Consider the following 6,558-nt stretch of genomic DNA (forward strand, 5'->3'; position numbering starts at 1 on the left):
ACTCCTCTGGTAACGTTTGGTTTCACTGGGGTGTACCTTCTCTTCTGTCTGATTTCAGAGGTGACACATGAAGAAGCTGAAACTTCTGGAACCCAAAGCAGCTGTTCTCACTGACCTGGACTGCAGTGACACAGACACCGCATCAGATTCAGACAAAGACAATGAAGACCCATTGGAGCCACTGGCAGCTCTGTATGATGCAAATCTGAGAGGCCTCTCCTCAGCTGAATTACTAGAAAAAAGTGAGGCTATATTTTCCAGGCTTAGAAGGGAGATAACACAGGTCAAGTGTGCAAACCTTGAATCATTTACTAAAAAACAAGCCCAAACTCAGATTATTACTAGCACCACCCTGTATCGTGTTTGTCCTGTTAAAAGTGAAACAGCTAAAACCTACTTACTCAAACAGATGAAGCAATATGACAGCAAAGACTTATGTAAATGCAATAAAGGGGGGAAGAAACAATGAATGCACTGTAAGAAAATGTTATGCTGAGGCAATGAAAGCACATCATCACAACTTTAACGTTGAACTCCAGTTGTCCATCCAGACCATCCACGTGTTGGAGCATCACCAGATGGAGTGGTGAACTGTGGTTGCTGCGGCAGAGGAACTGTAGAGATCAAGTGCCCAAAGACTTTTGCTTAGACCAATCATTCTGTCTCAAAAAGAACCACAAGTACTACCATCAAGTACAACTTGACATGTCTGTATGTGAGGTACAGTACTGCGACTTTGTGATGTGGAAACAGCAAGATCTAATCATCACTCGTGTTGCCAGAGATGATCCATTCCTTTCCACAGCCCTCCCTATTACTGAACAGTTCTTTAAACAAAATATTCTGCCTGAGCTGTTAACACGCAGCATGGACCAGCAACAACAAGCACCGACGGTCTGCCCTCACTGTGACAGACCAGGATTTGGAAAGATCATTACCTGTGCAAAGTGCAATAAGCATTTCCACTATGAATGTGCAAAGGTAAAAAGAAAGGTGAAACAATGGTATTGTGTAAGTGTAAGTGAAAAGAGCTGGAGTATGCACTTAAACAAGCTTTATTTATAGGACCAGTTCCTGTTTAACTATTGAAAGTTTGCACTGAGGTTCAACATATAAAACAGTAAGAAATAAAAACATATCTGAATAACTGACTGTCAGTCTTATTGGGAGTGGTGGAAAGTAAAGTAAAAGCACAGATACAAAGAACTTACACTTAGGTACATTTTATGAAGACTTTCTTACCACATTAATAATATTCAAAGTAAATGTGGTGAAGTAGAAAGTATTGAAAACAGTGAAATTTTAATTTGATGCCTGTACTTTTACTTTTCACTGGTTACTGAGTGCCTGTTTGTTATATACCTGTTAAGTTAGATGCCATAAAAATTCATTAAAAAAAAAACATTCAGGCATGATGTGTCAATAAATTTGTTCTCCAAATGTTGGCCATCGTTTACAATTTACTGCACTTACCATTTATAGTTTACATAGAGGAAAGCTTACAATGACATGAATATCACCAACATTAGTTAGTTCATGAATAATGTGTTTGCCACAATATCACACTTGAGTGTTGTTTACTCCACAAATCCTGTAGTTCATTTACTTGGAACAACACATTTACAAATGTTTGTTAATGCTGCACACACGATTACAACGTCATCCAGCAGGTCAACCTGTGAGAGCGGGACAACAGGAGTTACAATTCTGAATGTTCCCCATCCACCAGTCACTCTCAGTGTGTATCCTAACATGAGACAAACGCCGTGATGTTTCCACTTGTTGAGCAGACAGCTGCTTTTTCCCTTTGGTAAAGTGTGGGATTCTCAGCGTGGCTCCTCTCAATGCAAGCTCATCCCTTATGGTGAAACCACGCTCTGCCAGTATCTCATCATTTATTTCTAAGTGGTCATAAAACCCGGACTCAGCTGTAAGTTGTTTGTCAGACACACGTCAGAAATGTAACGGCTCCAGCAGGCGACATGCCAACCAAACACTTCACTGTTATGGCTCTTATAATTTGAATATGTTTGGGCTCTGGCTGTTAGATTTGTGGGTCTGTTCATGAAAATTTCAGTACAATCAGTTATGCACCTGCAACGCTGGTATTTAGGTTTGAAACATTCTGGCATGTTCTTTAATAAGGCTTGCTTTCTTGGCCACTTGATTAACGGTTTCAGAGTTTGTGCCATAAAAGGGAGCCACTTCCTTAAAATGTTTGATATTTCACATTCCAGTACATTAAATCTGATTGCAACATCCTTATTGGTAAGCCCCAATCTCAGTTTCATGAGGACTACAAGCAGATGGTCCTCCAGGGTCAAAGCACAACGTAAAAGTTCTACATTGTCTTTTATGGCTAGCAGGACCCAACTGAAAAGAGCACCTGTGCTGCTTTAGACTTGACAGAAGCAACAGAAAAGTGTCTGCTTTTGAGCTTTGCTTTGATTTCTTCATTCTCAGCTCTCAGTTGTCACACTCCATATTCAGTTGGTGGTATTTCTGTTTGAGGTCCTCATGGTCGGCCTTTGGGACTGTAGCTTCTGTAAAATTAATAAGAAGAAAACATATGTCACTATTTTTTTCCCCAAATCTAATTCATAATTGCCTTCCTGGAGATAATTCAGACTTTGATAAACAATTAGGGCAGCCTGATAAATGTTATTAAGTAACCAGTCTAAAACGATGATCATATTAACATTAAAAACAAAAAAGAAAGGCACATAGTTTTGATTTACTTTTTTTTCTTAATGATGATACTGTTTTGGTTATGAAGAGTGTTCAGAGTTCATACCATTACAAAGATCAGCATTTGGCTCCATTTCACAGTCATTCACAGGTGGAGTGGGCGTAGATTGATCAGGGTCCATTCCACTGTCATTTGCTGGGGAAATGGGTGTAGATTGATCATTGTGTGGACATCTTCTGGAGGCTTCATCTCTTCGTCTTTTTCTCTTATATCTGAAATGCACAGAAGAGAGTAATCAACTGCAAAGAAGGCAGCTACTTTTAGGCACAGGATTACTTTATCATTTCAAATCTGACTTTCACGTTTCCATGAGGTTCATTCAGAGATGTACAGTAATGTTATTTCATTAACCAGTTATTTCAAATACATTAAAACGTCACCTTCCTATTTATTTTTCTAATGATCACACTAAGTGTTAACATACAGTTATATCAGAGAAGCAACACAAGAAAATCAGAATATTTACCGCTCCAATTTGGCATCGCCTTCCTTGTCTGACTGGGATGAATAAGAAAAGATAGACGGGACAAAGTCAGGATTATTGATGTCATCAGATGCTTCTCCTGTACAAAATAAACAACGCACTCAGATGACTGATGTTACTGACCAAACCTACATCATCTCAAACATTTAGCATGTTAGCATTAGCAACAGGTGTCAACAAAGAGAACATGTGCATATTGTACATAGTTAACATGCTCCCACAAGCTTGATAAAATATAATTGATTATGGTTTTATAACTTAGCCATGCGGATACTTATTGTTAGTGAAGGCCAAGTTAGCTACCTGATATGAAGTGATCATTGCATATTCTGGCATTGCTGATCTGCTGCTCGTTCCAGTTGGTCCTTCGGATGGCTTGCAACCATAGACGTCTCCTGTTTGCCTTAAAAGGGGTACGAGTACTTGGAATTCTGTAAAATGTGCGCGTTTTATGGTTTTTATCAAAACGATTTGTGCAACCAACAGCACAACAAGACATGTTCGGTCTTCTTTCCGCGGTAAACACGACGCTTTTTGCAGCCGTCATGCGTAGTCACTTGAGTGTGACGTAAGAGTGATGTTGGCTCCAAATCCATCTATAGTAAAGGGTTCTACTGGTGAGGGGTTCTAATGAGGGGTTCTAATGGTGAGAGGTTCTGCAGGACTTTGGGGTACCGAGGTCCATGTAGTGAGCCATTCGGTCCTTGTACAACCAAAGTGTTTCCTTTCATTCTGGTGGGTGTTGGTCTCTGGTCTCTAGCCTCCGTTCTCTGTTCTTTAGTCTCTAGTCTCTGGTCTCTAGTCTCTGGTCTCTAGTCCCTCTGGTCTTGAGTCTGTGGTCTCTAATCTCCAGTGTCTGGTCTCTGGTGTCTGGTCTTTAGTCTCTGGTCTCTGGCCTCTGTTCTCTAGTCCCTCCTGTCTTTAGTCTCTGGTCTCTAATCTCTAGTGTCTGGTATCTGGTCTCTGGTCTTTAGTCTCTGGTCTCTAATCTCTAGTCTCTGGTATCTGGTCTCTGGTCTTTAGTCTCTGGTCTCTAATCTCTAGTCTCTGGTATCTGGTCTCTGGTCTTTAGTCTCTGGTTTCTAGTGTCTAGTCTCTGGTCTCTAATCTCTAGTGTCTGGTCTCTGCTGTCTGGTCTCTAGTCTCTCTGGTCTTTAGTCTCTGGTCTCTAATCTCTGCTCTCTGGTCTCTAGTCTCTCTGGCCTCTAGTCTCTGGTCTCTGGTGTCTAGTCCTGTTTGTGGACGGAGACTCGGTGTCGTGTAATGAAGGTCTCGTAGTAGAACTTAGTGAGGAAGAGACGCTGAGCCTGAAGGTGAAGCTGTCCATTTACCAGCCAGCCTTTGTCCATCCTTCATCTGTGGTCATGATCTCTGAGACCAGAACAACCAGATCACCTACAGGGTCCTCTGGAGGACGGATGGACTCATCCTCAGACATGAGAGGCGCTCAGAGGAGACGCTGCTCCTTCCGGAGGTTCAGACTTCTGGTCGTCCTTGGAGACATCCTTTGGTCATCTTCCAGCATGTCTGCTTAGATTATGTATCTCATCTGGCCTGGGAACGCCTGGGGATCCTCCAGCTGAGCAGAGGAACGCCTGGAACCACCTGCTTCTTCTGCTGATGTCTGATGGTTGTTGTGTGTTTTCACTGGTTTTACTGGTTTCCAGTTTCAGAGGAAGTTTTGATCCTGCAGCAGCAAAACTTCGTCTGATCTCATTTTCTGACTTTAATTTTACAAACTGGATCAAAGTTCAGATTTTAGACACAAAACAAATCAAAGTGTTGTTTGTTTCCAGAATTCAGCTGAATTAACCTGCAGGCAGTCTGTGTTGCTGTGTTTCTTTGTGTTTGTGTATTTTTTTGTGTTTGTGTTTTTGTGTTGGTGTGTTTTTTTGTGTTTGTGTTTGTGTTTCTTTGTGTTTGTGTTTCTTTGTTTTTCGTGTGTTTCTTTGTGTTTGTGTTTGTGTTTCTTTGTGTTGGTGTTTCTCTGTGTTAGTGTGTTTCAGTAGGTTTGTACTGAGTGTTGATCTCGTTAGGGCTCCATGAGTCGTTAAGCTCGTTAAGACGCAGCAGCTCATTAAGAGATCGAGCTCTTTGTTTGTTGTTGTTGTTGTTTACGTTAAAGTGTTTGGACAACTGGACGTTTTAATCCGCTAATTACCATCGACGAGTGTCTGTTAATTACCATGTGTGTGTGTGTGTGTGTGTGTGTGCTGACGGACAGCTTCACTAACGAGATGTTAACGAGGTCTCACAGCTCCGCCCACCAGCAGCTTCAGCTGGACGAACATCAAAGGCCAGGTTCCACTGTTTCTGTTTTTAGAATCTCACATTCTGATGAAGTTTAAACTCAGTTTGTCCTCCTTATCTTTCTGAAGCAGCATGAAGCTGAAAAATAAAAACTGAACATCCTCAAGTCTGCCTCCAACGATCCGGATCAATCTTCTATATATACACTCAGACCTGGATTACTGATCTGCAGACAGATCAGATCTTTATCAGTTTCTGTTGATTTCAGGTCAGTTTTATTTATGTGGCATCAAGAGGGCCAGCTCTGTCCTGGGCTGCCCACTGGACTCTGTGATGGATGTGGGTGAGAGGAGGATGTTGACCAAGCTCTCATCCATCATGGACAACAGCTCCCACCCACTGCACCGGACTGTAGTGGAGCTGAGCAGCTCCTTTAGCACGAGACTCAGACACCCTCAGTGCAAGAAGGAGCGCTACCGCAGGTCCTTCATCCCCACTGCCATCAGACTGTAGAACACTACTGTGTAATTGTTATTATGTGCAATATTTATTATCTTGTTCTTGCACTTTGGTGACTTTTGCACTCCTCTGTTTTTTGTTTCCAAGAGCCCTGTAACGTTAAATTTCTCCTTTGTGAGATCAATAAAGTCTATCTTATCTTATCAGGTTGAGAAGGTTTCCTGAAGCTACTTCTGAAAGTGTTAAATGTTTCACACCTGCTGGTTTTTCTTCATCGTTTATTATTCATATTTACCATAATATATCACAGAAATCTTTCTAAGAAATTCTTGACATAATTAGCAAATGCGCAACATATCTGTGTTTTAAAAATGGTAGAAATCATTATTCATTTACTGAACTGGGTCACCATGGGAACTAGGTGTGTGTGTGCTAACATGCTAACAATGTGTAAAATGGGCTAAAGCACAGCAGGTTAATGTCACAACACAATTCACACCTGCATCCATCTCTCTGACACACACAGATTCTGGCCTCCTGTCCATGTGGGGACCCTCATGTACCACTGCTCTGCTGGGACGTCACCACTGAAACGTCCTCACAAATCAGAAATGTT

Source organism: Acanthochromis polyacanthus, chromosome 17, assembly GCF_021347895.1.
Source record: "Acanthochromis polyacanthus isolate Apoly-LR-REF ecotype Palm Island chromosome 17, KAUST_Apoly_ChrSc, whole genome shotgun sequence".
NCBI lineage: Eukaryota > Metazoa > Chordata > Actinopteri > Pomacentridae > Acanthochromis > Acanthochromis polyacanthus.